The sequence below is a fragment of the Halichoerus grypus genome, chromosome 1 (genome assembly GCF_964656455.1).
Source record: "Halichoerus grypus chromosome 1, mHalGry1.hap1.1, whole genome shotgun sequence".
NCBI lineage: Eukaryota > Metazoa > Chordata > Mammalia > Carnivora > Phocidae > Halichoerus > Halichoerus grypus.
Genome location: NC_135712.1, coordinates 44,416,139 through 44,437,562, shown reverse-complemented (window position 1 = coordinate 44,437,562; position 21,424 = coordinate 44,416,139). Strand labels below are relative to the sequence as shown.

Sequence of the window (21,424 nt, the reverse complement as noted above, 5' to 3'; positions counted from 1 at the left end):
TATATTATGTATTATATATTATTATATATTATAAATATAATAGCTAATAAAAACTAACTACTAAGATCAATCAACCAATATTTATTAAAGCCTACTACATGCTTAATGAGTCTTAAAAAGAGTAGGAAGAAAGATGTTAAAAATTCATTACATTTGGGATATTTTTTCAAAAGCCCCCAATGTGAGATTTTAATATACAGCCAGGGTTAAGAACCTCTGGGTTCTCATGATAAAGTACAAATCACTTAGCACAGCATTCAAGGCCCTTCATGTCCAGACTCCTATCTATTTTTCTTCCTTAGTCTCCTGCCTCACTCTTCTTCATAGTCTCTGTTCCTAACTGTTTACTGGTCCCCCACAAAATGCTATCATATGTGCTCTCCATGCCCTTGTACATGTTACTTCCTCTGCCTGGAATGATTTGCAAGTCACTAATCACTTGAATAGCAACTAATATTTCAACACTCAGCTCCAGCTTCACTGCTTATATAAAGTCCTTCTTAATGCCTGAAAGTTGATGTGACCATCTTTTCCTTTGAAGCGACTGGTAACCTGCACATATTTCCATCACCATATCTATAGCAAGTCACCTCCACCCATTTGGCTGTCTCTTCCTATTAGTAAATTCACAAAGAACTAAGTTTACTCACAGTATTCTTGATACAGGGGCACTAGCAATATATTTAATAAACACCGTGTGTGTTATTTCAAAGGTAGTGATCTAGGTTTGATTCCAAAATCTTTGGATAATTTACTCACTTGTGACCTTGAGCAAATTCCCCAAACTCTGACTTCGTTTCTTCAGATGTTGAATATGAATAAACAATATGGCCTACTTCCTAATTCAGATGAGAGGATGGTATGAAATAATGCACTAAAATCCTTAAAACCTACTAATAACTTGATTAATATTAGCTATTATATAATTGTGATTGTGTAGCCAGGCACACCTATAAATTCTGATTAGGTGTTCTCTTTGCTATTTTATAAATGGTTAAGACAAGGCCAAATGATTAAGCCAGTTTCCAAGAAACTTATTCTTATTTTTTTGAAGAGTTATTTTTGGGGGGTGGGGCACAAAGAGAGAGGGAGAGATTCTTAAGCAGGCTCCCTGCCCAGCACAAAGCCCAATGCAGGGCTCAATCTCACAATCCTGAGATCATGACCTGAGCCGAAATCACAAGTTGGACACTTAGCTGACAGCCACCCAGGTGCCCCTCAAGAAACTAGTTCTTTTTTTTTTTTTTTTTAAGATTTTATTTATTCATTTGACAGAGAGAGACACAGCGAGAAAGGGAACACAAGCAAGGGGAGTGGGAGAGGGAGAAGCAGGCTTCCCATGGAGCAGGGAGCCCAATGCAGGGCTCGATCCCAGGACCCCGGGATCATGACCTGAGCCGAAGGCAGACGCTTAACGACTGAGCCACCCAGGCGCCCCCAAGAAACTAGTTCTTAATGAAACATAGGACAGGGATTCAGTCTCTGGCTTATTTGATTATGCAGCTCTAAACAAAGTAAAAAATAAAGAAATATAAGGAGATACAAATCAAGCACCTTACTGATCACACTTTAATAATAAGCTGTCTCTGCTCCATAAATTACCATTTCCTCTACTGGATATAAGCAGAAAACTCCCCTAACTCATCTTTAATCTCTTAGAGTTGGAAGGGAAAAAAATCAAGTTTTCTAGAACTTTACCTTTCTTTTCTTGGCAATTCAGAACATTCTGACACTTCAAGCTTTTCATTATTGCTTCTACTATTTCAGAGTTGAGGTATCAATACACCTTCTAAGTACTTCCTACTACTAACTCTTTTTGTCTTTCATTGCATTTATTTCTGAACAGAAGAAACACAGGCTATGCATGACTTTTCCTTTATTCCACAGCTGTCAGTTTTAATTAGAAAAAGTTATGGGCAGAAGGCCATGCATATTCTCCATTTTGGTTTGTAGAATTAAAATCATATTTTTCTTCTACATTTTTCCTGTTTAATTCACTAGTAATCAAGGCCTGGGTTTATGTAAAAGTCATACTCTATGTAAGCTGAGATATATATAAACAATTATCAGTCAAACAGCAACAACGGACATCTTCCTGAAGATTTTCTATCTTTCCCAAGACATTTAGTAAGGTGGATACTTTTTTATGTATTTAAATAAACTTAATTTATATAAATTTATAATTTATAATTAAATTATCAGATCATATTTTTACCAACCATACTTAGTAAGTTATTCTGTTTCTTTTTTGTTATCAATTTTGAAGGAAAATAGTACTTCAGGCTCCTTTCTCATCCAATGCCCTTGCCAAGAGGCACTTTAAACTCCAAAGAAATGTTACCAGTTCTCTTAGTCTAGATTAGCTTTCCTAGTCTAGATCTCTTTCACATGCTAAGAGATGATATATATATTCAATTATCTTACCCTTAGGAAGACAATATAGTTTGTTGGTGAAGAATATAAACTTTGGAGCCATGATGTCTAAATCTAAATCTTTTACTCTGTTAGCTTCCTAGGGCTGCCATAACAAAGTATCACAAACTGGGTAGCTTAGAATAACATAAATGTATTGTGTTAGTTCAGGGGCTAGAATTCTGAGATGGAGATGTCAGCAAGTTTGGTTCCTGGGGGAGCTGCCAGAGAGTATGTTTCATGGCCCTTTCCTAGCTTCTGGTAATTTGCTGGTAATCTGTGGTGTGTCTTGCCTTGTAGATGCATAACTCCAATATCTGCCTTCATCTTTACATAGCTTCCCCCTGTGTCCACGTCTATGTCCAAATTTCCTCGTTTTATTAGGACACAGTTACATTGGATTAGGGCCCTACCCTACACCAGTACAACCTCATCTTAACTGATTATGTCAGCAAGAATCCTATTTCCAAAGAAAAAGTCATATTCTGAGGCACTAGAGGTTAAGACTTAAATATATGAATTTTGGGGGGACACAAATGAACCCTTAACACTCTGTAAATAACACCCATTAACACTGTGTCAACTTACTTAACCTATTCTTTGTCCTGATTTTCTCACCTATAAAATGGGGATGATAATGATAATGTTTACTTCATGGATTGTTGTAAAGATTACATAATTGAATATGTTAAAGTACTTAGTATGGTTCCCAGCAAGAAGCGAGCACTCAAAAACTCAGCCTATACCACTGAGCAGCTATTTCTGAGAAAATCAAACACTGACAATTTTAAAATCCAAGCTCCTTAAATGCCAGTTACTGGATATTTTAAAAATACAAGGCTTATTAGCAGCATATCAATTTTGTTCTGTAGTTTAGAAATTAGTTTACTTTTTAAAGTACAGTAGTTGTATATGGAAGTTGGACCAATATTGGGCACAATACTTTGTGTTACAAATTTTCTCATGTTAATCAGGCAAATAGTAATGACCAAAATATTGTACAATATTTTAATACACTGAAAGTTTGGACATAGCACTAAGCCATTCACTAAAAATTAAATTTCTTGTAAAGCAAAGGTTGGTTCAGGCCACCTATACATTTCCTTGTCTTCTGTACTGTAGAATGAGAGCTTTCATAACAAGGGATTTTCAAATTCTACTTAGATAAAAGCAAATATATACTATCCTTTTGGGAGACTGGCTTCATGAGTCTATTAAAACATAACCCCTAAATTAATAATACTCTATTGAGGGTAGTAACAAAAATGATGCCTAATTCCCCTGGTCCAAACCTGGAAACTCTATAGACTCTAATTATACAAACCTGTATTTACTTCATAATTAAATATATAGTGTAAGGGCTAAATTTTTATTTTTTTATTATTTTTATTATGTTCAGTTAGCCAGTATATAGTACATCATAAGTTTTTGATAGTAGTGTTCAATTATTCATTAGTTGCATATAACACCCAGTGCTTATCACAACACGTGCCCTCCTTAATACCCATCACCCAGTTATCCCATCCCCCCACCCACCTCCCTATGGTCGACTAATCTTCGACCAAGCAGGAATGAACATCCAATGGAAAAAAGACAGTCTCTTCAATAAATGGTGCTGGGAAAACTGGACAACCACATGAAGAATGAAACTAGACCATTCTCTTACACTATATACAAAGATAAACTCAAAATGGATGAAAGACCTCAATGTGAGACAGGAATCCATCAAAATCCTAGAGGAGAACATAGGCAGTAACCTCTTTGACATCATCCACAGCAACTTCTTTCAAGACACATCTCCAAAAGCTAGTGAAACAAAAGCAAAAATGAACTTCTGGGACTTCATCAAGATAAAGAGCTTCTGCACAGCAAAGGAAACAGTCAACAAAACTAAGAGGCAATCCATGGAATGGGAGAAGAAGTTGCAAATGACACTACAGATAAAGGGCTGGTATCCAAGATCTATAAAGAACTTCTCAAACTCAACACCCCAAAAACAAATAATCCAGTCAAGAAATGGGCATGAACATGAACAGACACTTCTCCAAGGAAGACATACAAATGGCTAACAGACGCATGAAAAACTGTTCAACATCACTAGCCATCAGGAAAATACAAATCAAAACCACAATGAAATACCACCTTACACCAGTTAGAATGGCAAAAATTAACAAGACAGGAAACAAATGTTGGCAAGGATATGGAGAAAGGGGAACCCTCTTACACTCTTGGTGGGAATGCAAGCTGGTACAGCCACTCTGGAAAACAGTATAGAGATTCCTCAAGATGTTAAAAATAGAGCTACCCTATGACCCAGCAATTGCACTACTAGGTATTTACCCCAAAGCTACAGACATAGTAAAAAGAAGCAGCACATGCTTCTTTTGTTCATAGCAGCAATGTCCACAATAGCCAAACCGTGGAAGGAGCCAAGATGCCCTTCAACAGATGACTGGATAAATAAGACGTGGTACATATATAAAATGGAGTATCACTCAGCCATCAGAAAGGATGAATACCCACCATTTGCATCAACATGGATGGAATGAGGGGATTATGCTAAGTGAAAGAAGTCAAGCAGAGAAAGACAATTATCATATGGTTTCACTCATATGTGGAACATAAGAGCGGATGACCACAGGGGAAGGGAGGGAAAACTGAATGGGAAGAATTTCTCTCTCTTCTGTCTCATTGTTACTGTAGAGAAATGCAACTGATTTCTGTGCATCGATTTTATATCATGCCACTTTGCTGAATTCCTGTATGAGTTCTAGCAATTTTGGGTTGAAGTCTTTGGGGTTTTCTACATAAAGTATCATGTCATCTGTGAAGAGTGAGAGTTTGACTTCTTTGCCAATATGGATGCTTTTTTTTTTAAAAGATTTTATTTATTTATTTGACAGAGAGAGACACAGCGAGAGAGGGAACACAAGCAGGGGGAGTGGGAGAGGGAGAAGCAGGCTTCCCGCAGAGCAGGGAGCCTGATGCGGGGCTTGATCCCAGGACCCTGGGATCATGACCTGAGCCAAAGGCAGATGCCCAACGACTGAGCCACCCAGGCACCCCAATATGGATGCCTTTTATTTATTTTTGGCGTCTGATTGCTGAGGCTGGGACTTCCAGTACTATGTTGAACAACAATGATGATAGTGGACATCCCTGTTGTGTTCCTGACCTTAGTGACAGCATTTTTAAGAAATTAACTGTCCCACATAGTGTCCAGTCATGGTAAGGTTGTCAGTCAAAGGGTTCTACTCTTTCAATGATGCTGGTGTTCATGACACAATCTAGGCCAATCAGACTCACTCTTGCAGGAATAAGATTTTTAGATGAATAATAAAACTACAAGAAGAAAAGGGCTGAAATCAATTCAGCCCAATGAGGCTAATAATTAATTCCTGATGCCTAGATCCCAGGTGCTGCCTTGGTTTCCATCTTTTTCTAAAGTTGGTTCTCTAGGATTCTTTGATTCTGTGGATTATCCAACATCTTTAAAACTCTTTTCTGCTTATTTTAGCTAACTTTAATTCCTACTGCTTGCAGACGAAGAACTAGAATGGATACAGACAGGGATCTCTAAGCTGGGGTTTCTCAGACCATTTCCATCTAAATTTTATAGAGTGCTTATTAAAAATGAATAGTCCTAAACACTACCTCAAACACTAAATCCAATTCACTGGTAGTGGGCTCAGCAATCTGTCACTTGAACAAGTTCTACAGCAATACTTATAGATACTAAGACTCCATAGCTTCTATGCCAAGTCTAATTTGAAGGAAAATCAAAAGTAGCCCATGGTGAGGAGCATCAACTGAAGACGCAAACTATACAGCTTCTCATTTGGTACTTAAGTCATCACTATTGCTCATTAATCAACAGATGGCTTAAACATATCAAGACAAATTAGTAAACAGGTGATAGAGAAGCAAATAATAATAAATAAAAAGCAACAAGAATATAAAAAGAAAATGAAAATAAAAATATCACTTAAAGTCATACTATTAACTACTAATAAAAAAAAAAAAGTTGTATAATCCAGGAAATTTTTCTTTTTTAAGTAGGCTCCATGTCCAGCATAAGGCTTAAACTCAGGACCCTGAAATTAAGAGTCACATGCTCTACCAACTGAGCCAGCCAGGCACCCCATCCAGGGATTCTTTATAAAGATTTTTTTTTCCAAATAATTATTCTATTCTTTTAAAACAGATTATCATTATTTTATAAGAGATGTAAGTTCAATGATTTAAACATTTTCAAGACATTTAATATTAAGAAACATTTAAATTTAATATCTGCATTTTTAATACTCTAGATGTTGATTGAAATTCTCCTTCCCATTTAGAAAGTACACTGATCTAACACACTTAAGATCTGCTTTCTTTCTCCTTTGTGGTTACTAATTTGGTCTATCAGCTTTGCCAAGTAACTTAACGTCCACATAAATTCCATTAGTAAAATAAGTGCAGTAATTTATGCTGCTTACTCACCTTAGAGAGGTAGAATGAAAAAGATAAAGTGGTAGAATTAAATTAATATACATAGTTGAAAAGCATTTGGTCTTTTTCTGTATTTTTCCCAGTATGTCAAATCCTCCATCAACTGGAGATACATTTTTATATGTGCATTAATGGGAGAAACAGCTGAATGTAAAACATGTTTTAGTTTTTCAGAGAAATGTCCTCTTTAAGCACAAAGATGCTATCCATTTATTTTGAACTTAAATTAGAACTGATTTTCCTAATAACTACAGGCTCAAGCAGGTTATATTTGGAATACTCAATGTAATATGACCTGAAATACAGTCAAAAAGATAAAAATGTACACACACTTTAAATTTATAGTTCTTTTCATTATAGCACTAAAATGAGATACTTGGAATTATGTGAACCATTGCACGCTAGTGAAAAAAAAGTTTATAGACCAAATAGCATAGTGTTTCAGGCTGTGTGTGTGTGTGTAGGCAGAATGGAAATAACTGCTAACAGGTTATAAGAGCTACAGTAATAGCTAAGTAAGCTATTTTTAAGCTTATTTATTTTAGAGAGAGCAAGTGGGGGGAGGAGCAGAGGGAGAGAATCTTCACACAGACTCCCTGCTGAGTGCAGAGCCCCAGGGGGGGCTTGATCTCATGACCCATGAGATCATGACTTGAGCTGAAACCAAGAGTTAGATGCTCAGCCAACTGAGCCACTCAGGCACCCCTTAATACAGGATTTCAATCATCAAATCACCATGTTGAGAAGAACAAGGTGACAGGAAGCAGACACTATCTCTACTTCCCCATGAGATTAGAAGGATAGATCTCGCACTGCTTGGACTGCCATATACTTAGTTTTAAGAAGAAATACACATTAATTGCCAAAATGCTTAAAAATTATCAATAGTTTCCAAGAACGGGAGAACAAGCAAATGACCACACCTCTCTTCCTTTGAGTACTTCTGAAGAACACAGACTCCTTCTAATCCAGCTATTTCTAGTAGGGTTTTATTGGAAAGGGAGCATCACACAGTGCTTAAGAGCACAGATTACTGACAGGAATTAAATGGCCTGGAGTAAAAGGAAATAACTGTATTTAATTGTATTCCTTTCTTTTCGTACCATGTGGACTCTTTTTCCCTCATAAATTTGCCAAAACTGAAAGCAGTGATGCCACCCCTCCATCAAATGTTTTTAAAAAGGGACATTTATAACTTTTAAGCAATACTATTCTTGATAAACAAATTACACTTATTAGCCTAAGAGAAAGTGATCTGCATGCCACAGTGTGCTCTTTTATAACCATTATAAAGCTGGGCTGGGATAGCTTGCAACCTCCAAAACATAGCCAAAAATATAATATGAGCCTGAAGCTTTGCTTATGAGATGATGCAGGGATCTATTTCCTGACCCTGGTAATCCCAACCAGTTTGTATGAATCACTATTATTTTTTTTTACATTTACTCCAAATCTGGAAATGTTGCCATTCGAAATATATCCTTGCAAGAGAATCATTTGTCAGTGATAATATGTGATCAAATTAATCCTCTGGTTGCTAAATATCAGAGAGGATGTAAAGTCAGCTCTTGGCTGGATATCAGGCAGCAAGGAGAGAAAGGATTGGTGGCTGTCACTGCAAAATGTGTTTGAAAGCTCAGCATGATGAAGCTATAGGGGTGTTAAGAAATGATAGTGTTTATCATCCAGGAAAAAGGGGATGAAGGCAAACAGAACCCTGTTCCTTCATTATCCTAAGATATACCCCCATTTTCACTTTGGCTGTAACTTATAGCCAAATCCCTAACTTCAGGGTTCATTTCCATGAGCAAAGAACAGGTGGCCAATCTATTGTATGCATTCATAAAAGTGAAAGTGAGCTAGTATGTTTAAAGCATACGAAACAAGATTCCATACTGTTAAAGTTGCCACTTTCCTTTTTACGTCTCTAAAATCCATTTCTTACACATTTGATCTGTATTTCCTGATAAGAGAAATAGCACACATAGCAAACACAGGAAGTGTTGTTTCTTTTCTTTTTAAAATTCTTTGCCCTCTATGAATTTTCTATGGGAATGCTGTCATGTTAGATGGATCCATGCTGCCTCCTCTGAAGGGATTAGAGACATGGTTTAGGACTAGATGAGAACAAAATTCCTGACCCAGCTGCTGTTCTTAACCGCCTATAAGGATAGGGTAAAGTTCCTGAGGAACCTCATTTAGCTGAATAGCTAAACCTTCTATCTTCTGGAATTTATTTTGGGGGGTGGTAGTGACCTAACTGCTCTTCTCTCCTCAGGGAATTTTTACTTCTATTTTCTATTCTCATTTTTCTGGAGTATAACAGATTGTGATAAAATTGTGCAGGTGAAGATGGGAGGATCTGTTAATATCTCAGTCATGCAAACAATTTCAGATAGAAGGGCAGTCACTATCATTTTTAAACTGTCCTCTTGACTACTCTAAACTGACCCCAGAATTTCCATCGGACTATTTCTCTTATAAGCTTTCTTTTCTGGTTCTCCTACCATCTCTAGCATGTTCTCTTTAGTAGCAAAACAAGCTTTTCCACGCTCTCACACAGAGAAATTTGGGATTCTTGTTGATTCACATGCCCTCATTCAAGAAGTTTTTCCAAATAAAGGAAGTTATGTCTCAATGAAGATTCTCCTATTTGGGGACATTTACTCTTATTCCAATTTTTCAGTTTTATAAATAAGACTGAGAAAAAAATCCTCATATATAAATGTTAGCCTGTCTTTATGCATTTCCCTAGAATTTAAATTCATGAAAGTAGGGGCGCCTGGGTGGCTCAGTCGTTAAGCGTCTGCCTTCAGCTTAGGTCATGATCCCAGGGTCCTGAGATCAAGCCCCGCATCAGGCTCCCTGCTCCGAGGGAAGCCTGCTTCTCCCTCTCCCACTCCCCCTGTTCCCTCTCTCGCTGTGTCTCTCTCTCTGTCAAATAAATAAATAAAATCTTTAAAAAATAAATAAATAAGTAAATAAATAAATTCATGAAAGTAGAATTAATGGATCCAAGTGTATGAATATTTTTCAATATTCTGCTTAATTGCTTTCTAGAACATTTTATATCTTCAAAAGAAATGTTTGTTTTCATAGCATCCTCATATACTACCTGAAACCATAACATATCTAGAAAATACAGTTAAATAGGATGTGCAAAATTCTCCACACATTAAAAAAACCCAGAAAATTAACTGAGAAAAAGATCAACAGACATAATTCCATAAAACTGTAAAATTCTTCAAAAATATTAACTGTTGAGAAATGAGAGCTGGGGAAGGAAACTTTCCTGCTTTTAGCTAAAGATTTAGCCTCAGCTCTTATTCAAATTCTTAGCCCCCTTTCAACTGTTTTCTAGCCTTTTCCACCCAAGGAGAAGTTTTTCAGAGCTAGACAATATTAGAAGATTGTATATGTATGTGTGGATTCAAGATAAAGTCACACTTGCAGTAAAGCCACATGAACCTGCTTTTGTGATAGCCTCGCTCTGTGCAATAAACATTCCTCCACTTGAGCCTACCTTTCTCTTGCCCTCTTTTCCAACTATGCATCTAACATTGATCAATGTGTGCATGAATCTTCAGAAGCGAATCTTGGAATGAAAGGGATGGTGAGTGGGGAAATTTGGGAGGTTAAAGCCAATCTTGATATCCAAACAGTAATAAACTTATTTAAAGACAACTTGAGGGAAATACTTGAGAGTTAACATGACATATGTAAACAGCATGTAAAGAACTTAGACATAACAAAAAATCATAATCATTCCAATTTAATAGCTAAGAGATTAAAAATAGCCAAGTCACATGGAATAGTCCCTACTTTTACACTGAAATAGAATTAAGTAAATTTAAAAATTAAGTAAAATTTTTAAATTGGAAGTTGAGAGCAACTGCACTGAATAATCTTGGACTCAGGGAATTAATATATCAGTGACAAATATAATAAAGAGGAAATTGTGGGTTTTTTCCTTAGTTTTATAGGTACCATTATAAGCTTTGTAAATTCTGGTGCCACATCAGGAATAGAACTGTCCACCAACCTAGTGGTGCATTTGGAGAATGGGATTCATGTTATAAGCATTATGTGTGTGTAGTGCGGTATATATAAAGTCATAATCTTTTACAATTAAGATATTAAGCCTCAAAAAATATCATCAATCTAGTAGAGTCTGGCAACAAGTCAGATTCCAACAGTCTAGGTTAATCATCTCTTGTGGGAGAAAATACTTCTGGCATAGAATTAAAATAATTTTTATGATGTAGCAGTAACCATATTCCAGGTATGACATAATGATTAAAGGAGAAGAAATATATTAAAGCAATTATAATATGCCTTATAAAGATACTTATTTTCATAGGATAGAAATAATGCCTGCACCAGCATATTATAATAATAACAATAAACATAGATGCATGCAAAGATATAAGTAATCCACTAGGTTTATTGGCAGATCTCTAATTTTTTCAATTAATCAATTAAAATCCAGTTTGTAAAGAGATCTGTAATTATTTCAATTGTTTTTTTTTAAAGCATACCTTTATATTGGAGGGAGGATGAGAACCATAAAATGTTAGAGTTGGAAATAAGATTATTGTAATTTAGGAACTAAATTGATAGTTTTCAGAGCTTTTGACATTCTAAATGTACAAATCTAAATGTCAACAGCTAATCATGGATAATCTGCTATTGATTTTTCTCTGGGCACAGGAAATACAAAGGCAAGCCATTACCATGAAGCTCTGAGAGCCTAAGGTTTAACTAATTAGGCTATTTCTGTGTCAGTGAATAATTAAAATGTTAATTTATATATCAAAGTAATATGGATTAGTTGTTGCATAGATAAGTTCACATCTATGAACTATTGTTTACAGAGATGAAAAGATAAAAGTACTATTCTATGAATTAATATATGGAGACACTGAGAATAAATATTCATTCAATATATTGGCCATGACTTTGTGTGACTGCTAGAAATGAGAAAAGTAAGATCTGCCTCCTGACCTTTGGGACAGTGTTATGAAATGGAAGAGATACACCTGACAGTTAAACATCGGCAATATATTATTGCAAAGATAAAATGAAGGGAAATAACATAAAATTTTACAAATAAGCTTGAGTTACACATGGAAAATGAAAATGAGCCTCACATTTATCAGGATTCATCATCATGAATATATGTGCCCAGCACAGTGAAAAAAATAGTAAGTATCAATATATTTCATTTAAAAATTGGATGAATGTACACTTATTGTTGAACTAGTTTGAGAATTCTGGAAAATATATAACAAACCACATAGATTAAGAAACGAAGTGTTTATACCTAAGTAATAAAAATAAAAATGAACAAATAAGAAACCCAAAGGTAACTATAGCTATATTGCAATGAAAAAGCATTTGAGAACTTTATTATAGAAATAAGCTAACAATTTTAACTGATTTTAAGACTTGGTTACATTTTTAGAAAAAAAGAAACTTCATTTAGCTTTAAGCATATTAAAACTTTAGAAATCTAACCTTTAAAACAAATTCTTAAATTTTAATTCTGCTTTACTAGGTAGCAGGGCTCTTTTTTTTTTTTTTTTTTTTTAAAGATTTTATTTATTTATTTGAGAGAGAGAGAACGAGAGACAGAGAGCATGAGAGGGAGGAGGGTCAGAGGGAGAAGCAGACTCCCCGCTGAGCAGGGAGCCTGATGTGGGACTCGATCCCGGGACTCCAGGACCATGACCTGAGCCGAAGGCAGTCGCTTAACCAACTGAGCCACCCAGGCGCCCAAGTAGCAGGGCTCTTGAAAAAAAAAACAATGCCTACATAGATTTCTGATCATAAACTAGTGATTATAAAGATTCTTACACATCTAAATTTTATTAAACAAAAGAACCAAACTGATATTTTTAATAACTTGGATGAACTACAGTTTTTCTAACCTATAAAATGAAGTTATTATACCGTAACAATGTAAGACAGTAAGTTATTGTACCTACCATAAGTACCTTTTTGCTTTAATATAGTGTCATAAATATAACAATAAAATTGGAGTGTTAATTTTTACTTATTTTGAGCTATATTAAGCAATATATTTTACAAACAATATGTACTTCTGAAATTTTGGGGTTTTTTTCCAGATAAAAATTGAGATCTCTTTCTGACTGCTCCCTCCCTCAACTGTGCATATAAAATAGTCAAGTTAAGAGTGAATGTTCTAGTATCCTAAAATTATCCTATTACAGTCTTGGTTTTTCACTGAGATATACTAATTGGTAACAAGTGGACCAATGTATAGATTTTATTTAATTTCGGAAATTGACAAAACTCTTATGATTTTGGAAAATGTTATCTACTAGTTTGCTCAGCTATTTCCTGTCATACTTAATGGCTACTAATTATTTTCACTTACATTCACAAAATAAACATTATCTAAGTATTCTTTAAATCCACAGGGAGTGTGGAAGGAAATTTGCAGTTTTGGGTGTAAGTTTTACCTAAGATTCTCATCAATGGACACTTCCATACTTGCAGAGATTAACGAATCTAAGTCAGAATTTTATGCAAGATATGTAAGAGAGACCTCTTTACCAAACAGGTTCAATTTTTAAATAGTACATAATTTAGCTCTCTCTTCTATCTCTATTTTTCTTTCATTTTGGTATCTGTATAGCTGCTTAGCTACTGCGTCATATTTAAAAGTAAATTTCAGTTATCTAAACTATCAACTTTTAGAATAACATATTGGTCTCTGCACATTTTAATTCTCTATACACTTAATTTCTATTATCTTTAGCAATATTAAGGTATCATCTGTCAGCAACACAAGGAACAAATTTCTGCCTTTTAAAATAAAAATTAAAGTGATATTAAGATATAATTCAACTCAAATTTATTAGTTTTTGATAATTCCTATCTGGAATACATAAATGTATTTCTTAGTACACAAAATATCTTTATTAACTTGCTTAAATATACCTATTAATAATCATCATAGGGGGCGCCTGGGTGGCTCAGTTGGTTGAGCGACTGCCTTCGGCTCAGGTCATGATCCTGGAGACCCAGGATCGAGTCCCGCATCGGGCTCCCTGCTCGGCAGGGAGTCTGCTTCTCCCTCTGACCCTCCCCCCTCTCATGCTCTCTCTCTCATTCTCTCTCTCTCAAATAAATAAATAAAAAAATCTTTTAAAAAAAAATCATCATCATAGATAGGCAAATTTCAATATATTGATTTTTTTAGTTGTGGGCAAATGTTTTTCCTTATTCTAGATACTACACTTTATGTACTAAGAATGTATTTCTCATTGCAATACTCATGTACCACAAAATATAAGTATCATAATACAGTATAGCCAACCTGAAAGAAAATATAATTATCCTACTGTTATTTTTAATTTAACATAATAAGTTATGTATATATTTACATATATGTTTACTTTTTATCAGCTCCAGATATTCACAAATATACCTAACATTATAAGACAAAAATAACATTAATTATTTCCACCTCCTGAACATCCAGTTTTTAGGAGTTGTTATCTTATATCTCCTATGATCAGAAAGTAAGTATGACTTTTACACCTGAAGTTATGAAATGAAATAGGAGGAAGAGTGATGACTTCTCATTTATATCCAAGTACAGGTCATCAAACAGGCCAACAGCGAGAGGACTCAGCAGTATCCTAGGAAAGTAGCTGAATGTATTTTTCAGGACATGGACTGAAAATACACACTTTAACCTCAATTCTTACTACAAAGTTCAATTAAAAGGAATGCTTGCTGCTATTTCATACTGGAAACTTGCACCTTGAACACAAATTACAGTTTTTAATAATTAATCCACCTAAATAAACACATCAAAATATGCCAGTCTAATATCCTTTGAACAAAAGCTCACTCCACATGTCAGTCCATGTAAAGCCATTACATATGTGAAATATGTTTTGTATCATGAGTATATTTTTAAGATGCACATTTATGTTTTCTCTTCATATAATTAAATGTATACCCAACATAAAACACTGGAAGATTCTTGTGAAACAATTTTACAAGTAAAATGCCTAAAAGTTTGATAGTATTTCTTTTCTCCCTTCAGTCTCTCCCTCATAATCTCATTTACTGTAAAATTATTCATCTTATAAAAATCATCAATTAAAGATGATTCAAAGATACACAACATCAACAGAGCAGACTAAGTTTCTAAAGAACAGAGACTGTATGATAATCATCATTGTAGCCTCAGAACCTAGCATAATTCCTGAGATGCTTAATATGTGATTGTTGAGTGACTTAACTTTGAAATAAAATGTAATGTTAGATGTTACTTTGAAATAAGTGGTATGTAAATGTTCTATATTATGAGGTTTTATCATCAGTACTGCTATATACTATCACATAGCAAATGTGTTTTTAAAGTTTTTCTAATTGACTTAGTACCTAATTTTAAGGAAACAAATTTTTCTTGCCAGATCTGGAAAGAGACTGGAAACTCGTCATTGGATCGTATTTTCTGGGAGGGAAACTTCTCCTTGAACTCTTATATATGGTAAGTACACTACCTATCAAATAGTAGACCTTCAATAAATAGCTGTTTAAAGAGTAGATGTTTCCATTCGGTTTTAGAATATCTACCATTGAAAACTGAAGTTGTATATTCCATAAAAAGTCAAAATGTTTATAGAATGGAAATAATTTAAAAAATAGCATTTTTCAGAATATTCTAAGCACTAAAGTAAAATGTAAGATTTACTATTTTGAATGTATATTTAAGAATATTTGGAAATGCTTAAATGAGCCTCTCTAGAGTATGAATTTTCCAAATATACACTAAGTATATATGACTGTTAAGTTGGACTTTTTATGCTTCTATATATTTAATAATGGCACTCATATAATATTATTAAACGACAACTCAAAGTAATGAATAATTAACTAGTCAGGGAAATCGTTTAAATGACATGAAATTTACTATTATTGAGTGGAAAGCCTGTTTCTTCCCTCATCCCTGCCCCCAAGAATATCATATAACCTAAAATCTCATTTTCTGTGTCTCTTAGAAACTTTCTGAACATTGGTTTCCCTTCATTTTAACAAAATGCAAAGAAAAAAAGACTAATGGAAAATATCTGAAACACACCTATTTTATATCTAGTATAACTTAGATTTTTTGTTTTCAATACCAATAATCTGATCCTAACAAAGATGAATAAACCTGGTACAGAAGCCAAACTTCTAAATATTGCTCTTTTTAGCTGAAAACTAGATTCTGTTGGATTACTGTACTGCTTTGTGAAGATGTCCCCACTCACCTGTGCCATTTTCCTGACAAAAAATAACTGTATATGGAAAGTTATGTCAGAAATGCATTAACAAATGGCATTTGATCCAATATGAATGTACATTAGGTACAACCACTTGAAATAGCAAAACTGTACTATTAAGATTGTATTTCAAATCACAGTTTGAGCTAAATAAAGTAGAAAATGGGTATTTCACCCCATCCCTCATATCCCATGTCAATTATGAGTACTTATATATAGCAAGGTAATTTTTACGGGGAGTAATGAAAAATCTGTTTGGGCCCCATGGGGAAAAAATGATATAAATGTTGAATATCTACATTTACTTATCTGTAAAGATAAGATGGTCCCATAAATTCTACTTCCCAAATGTACCTCAAATCCATCTTTTTTTTCTCCATCTCTGCTACCACCACTCTAGGCCAGGCCACCATAACCCCTCTCCTGAACAACTACAATAGACTCCTAATTCTACTCTTGCCATCTTCCAATTATTTCTTTGCTCACTAGCCATAATGCTCTTAAAATGAAAATTAGTGAAAATCTTTCAACAGTTTCCCATTTAACCTAGAATAATATTAAAACACAACTCCTTACCAGGACTCCTTTTCTTCTCTGTGGGATCTAGTTCCTAACCATCTTTCAAACCTTATATTGTGCTACTCTCTTCCATGGTCAATAAGCTCCTGTCACACTGAACACACATTTCTTCAAATGTGTCAAGCTCACTTCCCTTCAAGATCACTGCCTGGGCAGTTCTCCATACCTAGAATGCAATTCTGTCCAGTCTATACGATTAGCTTTCTCCTCCCTAGAATGTGACTCAAATATCACTTCCCACTCTAATAAAATTACAAATTGATCAAAATGCTATAGACCCAGTATATCAAATATGTTGTACACATTAAATATGCATTATTTTTTATTTAAATAAGAACATGATAGATGTATAAACAATTTAATCCTTATGTATAAGTTTAGTTTGATTATAATTGACTGTACTTTGGGCAGTTAACCCATTTTGATTACTTAACTATATGTATTGATCTCCACCATATTTACACTCCCCAAAAAGTGTTGAGTCAAAGACAAGGAAGAAACTTCTATTACTGCTAGAGTCTGGTTGATGTACAGTATAAAATACAATCTATTCTTTCACCATTTTGGACAAAGGCAGTATGCAGTCAGAAGTACTCAGGTGTGTGAAGAAAGAGAGGGACTGACTGAAACGTGGTGCCTACAATGGGGAAAAAATATTGGGAGAAGGAAATACAAGAAATCTATAATGCCTTTTGTACTAGTTTATACTGGCAATGATGAGTGAAGAAACAAAGGGATTTCTACTCTAATATTTTTCTTAACATTTAATTTTGTAACAGAAATTTGCATTAGCAAATTCATAAAGTTTGAAAATATAAAAATTAAAATAAAAAATTAAAATATAAAAAATTAAAAGATGTAAACATTAATTTTGTCTTATACCTTAGATATATATTTATATATATTTATATATTTATATAAACTATAGATATATATTTTTCTTCTTAAGAAAATCCAAATGAAACCACTTTATTCATGTTACTTCTGGTCTGAAGAAGAGACTCTTAAAGAACACTGTATAGTTTTTGCACATGAAAAAGTTTTTAGATATAGTTTTATACCAAACCCAGAGCAAGCAATACTTACATGAACAATATATATCAATGACATTTTGTCTTTCTACTTGGAGTCCTAATCATAATGACTAATTATACAATGACTTATTCTAATTTGTAAATATATGATAAAATTACATTGTAGGTTATTTTTATACTTACAGTTAATTAGGAAAGCATGTGATTACAATCTCTTGCACCTTTACAACTATGAAGAGTTTATCCCTAAAAATTTTATCTAGGTGAAAGTTCTTTTAGAAATATACTTTGTAAATCATCCAGTTTCTCTCATTTAACAAAGTTTTTAATATTTTCAGTAAAGTTTACTCAAACTTTCTGAAAAATTTTCAATTCGTCCCTTTCTATATATATAAGAACAATTCTTAGTTTTATAGTTCGTGAACAATACTTGCAGAAGTTCAACTAATTTCAGACTATGAATTTTATTAAGCAGATATTTCTCTGCTCAGGTATGCTCACCTGTATTCACATACAACTCAGTAGATTTTACATTCAATTCATTCAAATTAATAAATTCAATGAAACTAACAAGTCAGACTATTGTTTTGCTTGTTTACTTAATTTGTCCTGAGTTCCCTGGAAAAAAAACAAAAGATCAATTCACACAATGTTGGTAGTAAAATAAGTTCACTAGACTCTTTATTTTGTTCAATAATTCATTCAAGCAAAATATGTTATTTTGAGATAACTTTTGAATGCTGAAGTCATCATACTAATGATTAATAAAATGTCAAACTTCAGAACATTATTATTAACATTTTGGAGATACTTTTTAATTTGTAGTTTCATAAATGAATCAAAACATATCTTACCAATTTTTAAACATTGAAAACATGGGTCATTGCAGTGTATATACAATATAAAAATATAAATTAGATTTGTTATACACATGATAGTAAATATTAGTAATATGATTATTTAATTTTAAGGAGATAGCATTTGTTTTCAAAACTATATTTTGCTTGAATGAATTATTTTAGTATCTGATTATTTTTGGAAACATGACCTGAAGAAATAAATCAACTCTTTTAGGCTATACAGTACTATTTGCTAAAGCAGAGTAATCTTTGAATAAATGGACCCCTGGTGGCTACTAACCACTGTAATTGATATACATGGTTACTTACATATGAAATAAAATAATGCTTTATATTCACCTCAATGTCCAGTACAGAAATAAAAGCTTATGTAGAGAAAAGGTAAAATCTGTTATTTTTAAATAAAAATTGGCAACACCTAATAAATATTGTGGTTTTAAATAGAGGAAAAATTAATGGAATAAGAGAAATTTGAACACAAATCATGTTTTCACTTACTTAATCAGATGAAGTGATCTAGGAAGCAACTCTACTTTCTGATCGATTCAAGGAGGTTTAGGTAATAGGAAGAGAGAGTCAAATTGATTTATTTTGTCTTTATAGTGCAGAGCTTCAGAGCCAGTTAAAGGACAAGAGATGCTTCCTATAGTCAACTTACTCTCAATACCTTGTTAGGCACCATGTTAAAAATGAGGTAGTTCACTTTTTTGTCATTATCATCATTTTACCCTGGCTAAGTATGGAAAAATAGGAAAGGGGAAGAAGGTGAATCTACTCATTTCAATCATGATGGATTTTATATAATTTGGTAAAAACAGATAAATAACATTAAAAAATTTACTTTTTGAATATCCTTAATCAGAACACAAGTTATATAAAAATGAAATTTTGCCCTCTAACAAATTTAAAAAATAAAACAAATTCCATTAACTCTTAAGACAAGTTACTAGGAAAACAAATGCTATCTCCTTAAAATTAAATAATCATATTACTAATATTTACTATCATGTGTATAACAAATCTAATTTATATTTTTATATTGTATATACACTGCAATGACCCATGTTTTCAATGTTTAAAAATTGGTAAGATATGTTTTGATTCATTTATGAAACTACAAATTAAAAAGTATCTCCAAAATGTTAATAATAATGTTCTGAAGTTTGACATTTTATTAATCATTAGTATGATGACTTCAGCATTCAAAAGTTATCTCAAAATAACATAAGGCATAATTTCTAATCATTATGAGTTTAGGCTGTATAAAGCATTTTATAAGCAATCATTTGTGTCTGATAAAAATATCTGAGCATATTTTCTCTATAATCTTATGTTGAAGAACTCCTTCTAAATTTTACCCAACTTAGCCTTTAGGTACTATATTAGTCAAGTGTGATCTTATGAATAGCCTGTGTTTCTATTATAATAATGAAAATTCAGAGTTTTAGTAGTCTATCTCTAATGATCCTACTTAATGGATGGGTAAACTGAGTAATATTCATTCACAAACATTAAGCTAATTGATGAAAACACACAAATTATATATATTTGGTAAATATTTTAGGTAAGATGTCTTTAAAAACTATGGGAAAGTCATTACAATAAACAAAAAATATTGCAAAAGGATAACAACTCCTCTGTGCCCTTAAATTTAATATGAATATGTGAAAGGTCATACTTTAACACTTGACACATTTTGGTAGAATGGCACTTTAGTTGTTTGGAGATTCTGATATGTGTTTTATTTATGTTAGTTTCCCCAGGGCCTAGAATGGTAACTGGTGTATCATAGACACTTAATGAGAAACTAAATTTTGATTTAGGGAAATTATTGCATGGAAATAACTGTTAAAGATTTCTAGTAAATGACTCTCTTTTTAGTGTGGCTACTAAAGAGATGTATATTAACATACTAAATACTAACATATAGTACAATATAAATGCCTGACTTTCTAATTACTAAAAATTGTTTTTATCTCCCTGCAAAAAAATGTTCAAGTAAACAATTTTGTTATTTTTTACAATCTTCTATTTTCACAGAGATATATTAAGTAACCACCCCTTCAATATGTAATGCTAATAGCCCTTCAAAACAAATGAGGAATGTGTGTGTGGAGGTATACACCACCATAGGCAAGTATGGCACTATAGGTGGCATTATTTGATATATTTTCAAAGACATGACAGTTATGCATGGTTTCCAAATTTACATATGCATTTGTGATTGCAATCTGGCAGGTAAAAAAAAAAACCAGAAATAATTAGGAAAACGTCAAAAGTACCAGCTGTATAAATAAGAACTGAATATTGACTCTGAGTATCTTTCCAAGTAAAATAAAATAGTCATATGTTTATGACAAAGAAGAAGGCTGTGTTGTTTTACTTACCTTCTCATTTAACCTTCTCATCCTCACAAAGCAAGTGCACACTTTCATGTCATCTGACCTCCATTTTTATATCTGCAAACTATTTCGAGGACTTATATGTTAAATGGTAACTGTAACTGAAGTTTTGTATTTGAGGTCTTTAGAAAAGGGTGACATAACAGGTAACATATTGATGGTCATCACAGCGCCAATGAGAGCATCCAGCCAGGTACATGCTGGAAAACTTTTATGGTTGTTCACAGCTTAGTTCAAGGGATTAGATTATGCAGGTGATATTTATATAGATTCTTAAATATTCATAGCAGAAATCCAGTGAGATATGTCTCGTAAAGATTGTTGAATAGAAGGAA

At 33.4% G+C, this 21,424-nt stretch overlaps 1 protein-coding gene across 8 annotated transcripts in view; it reads right to left on the bottom strand.

Annotated features, from left to right (window-relative positions):
* EPHA6 (EPH receptor A6) overlaps positions 1–21,424 on the bottom strand; it is an 815,440-nt gene that overhangs the window by 792,052 nt on the left and 1,964 nt on the right. The window lies entirely within an intron of this gene.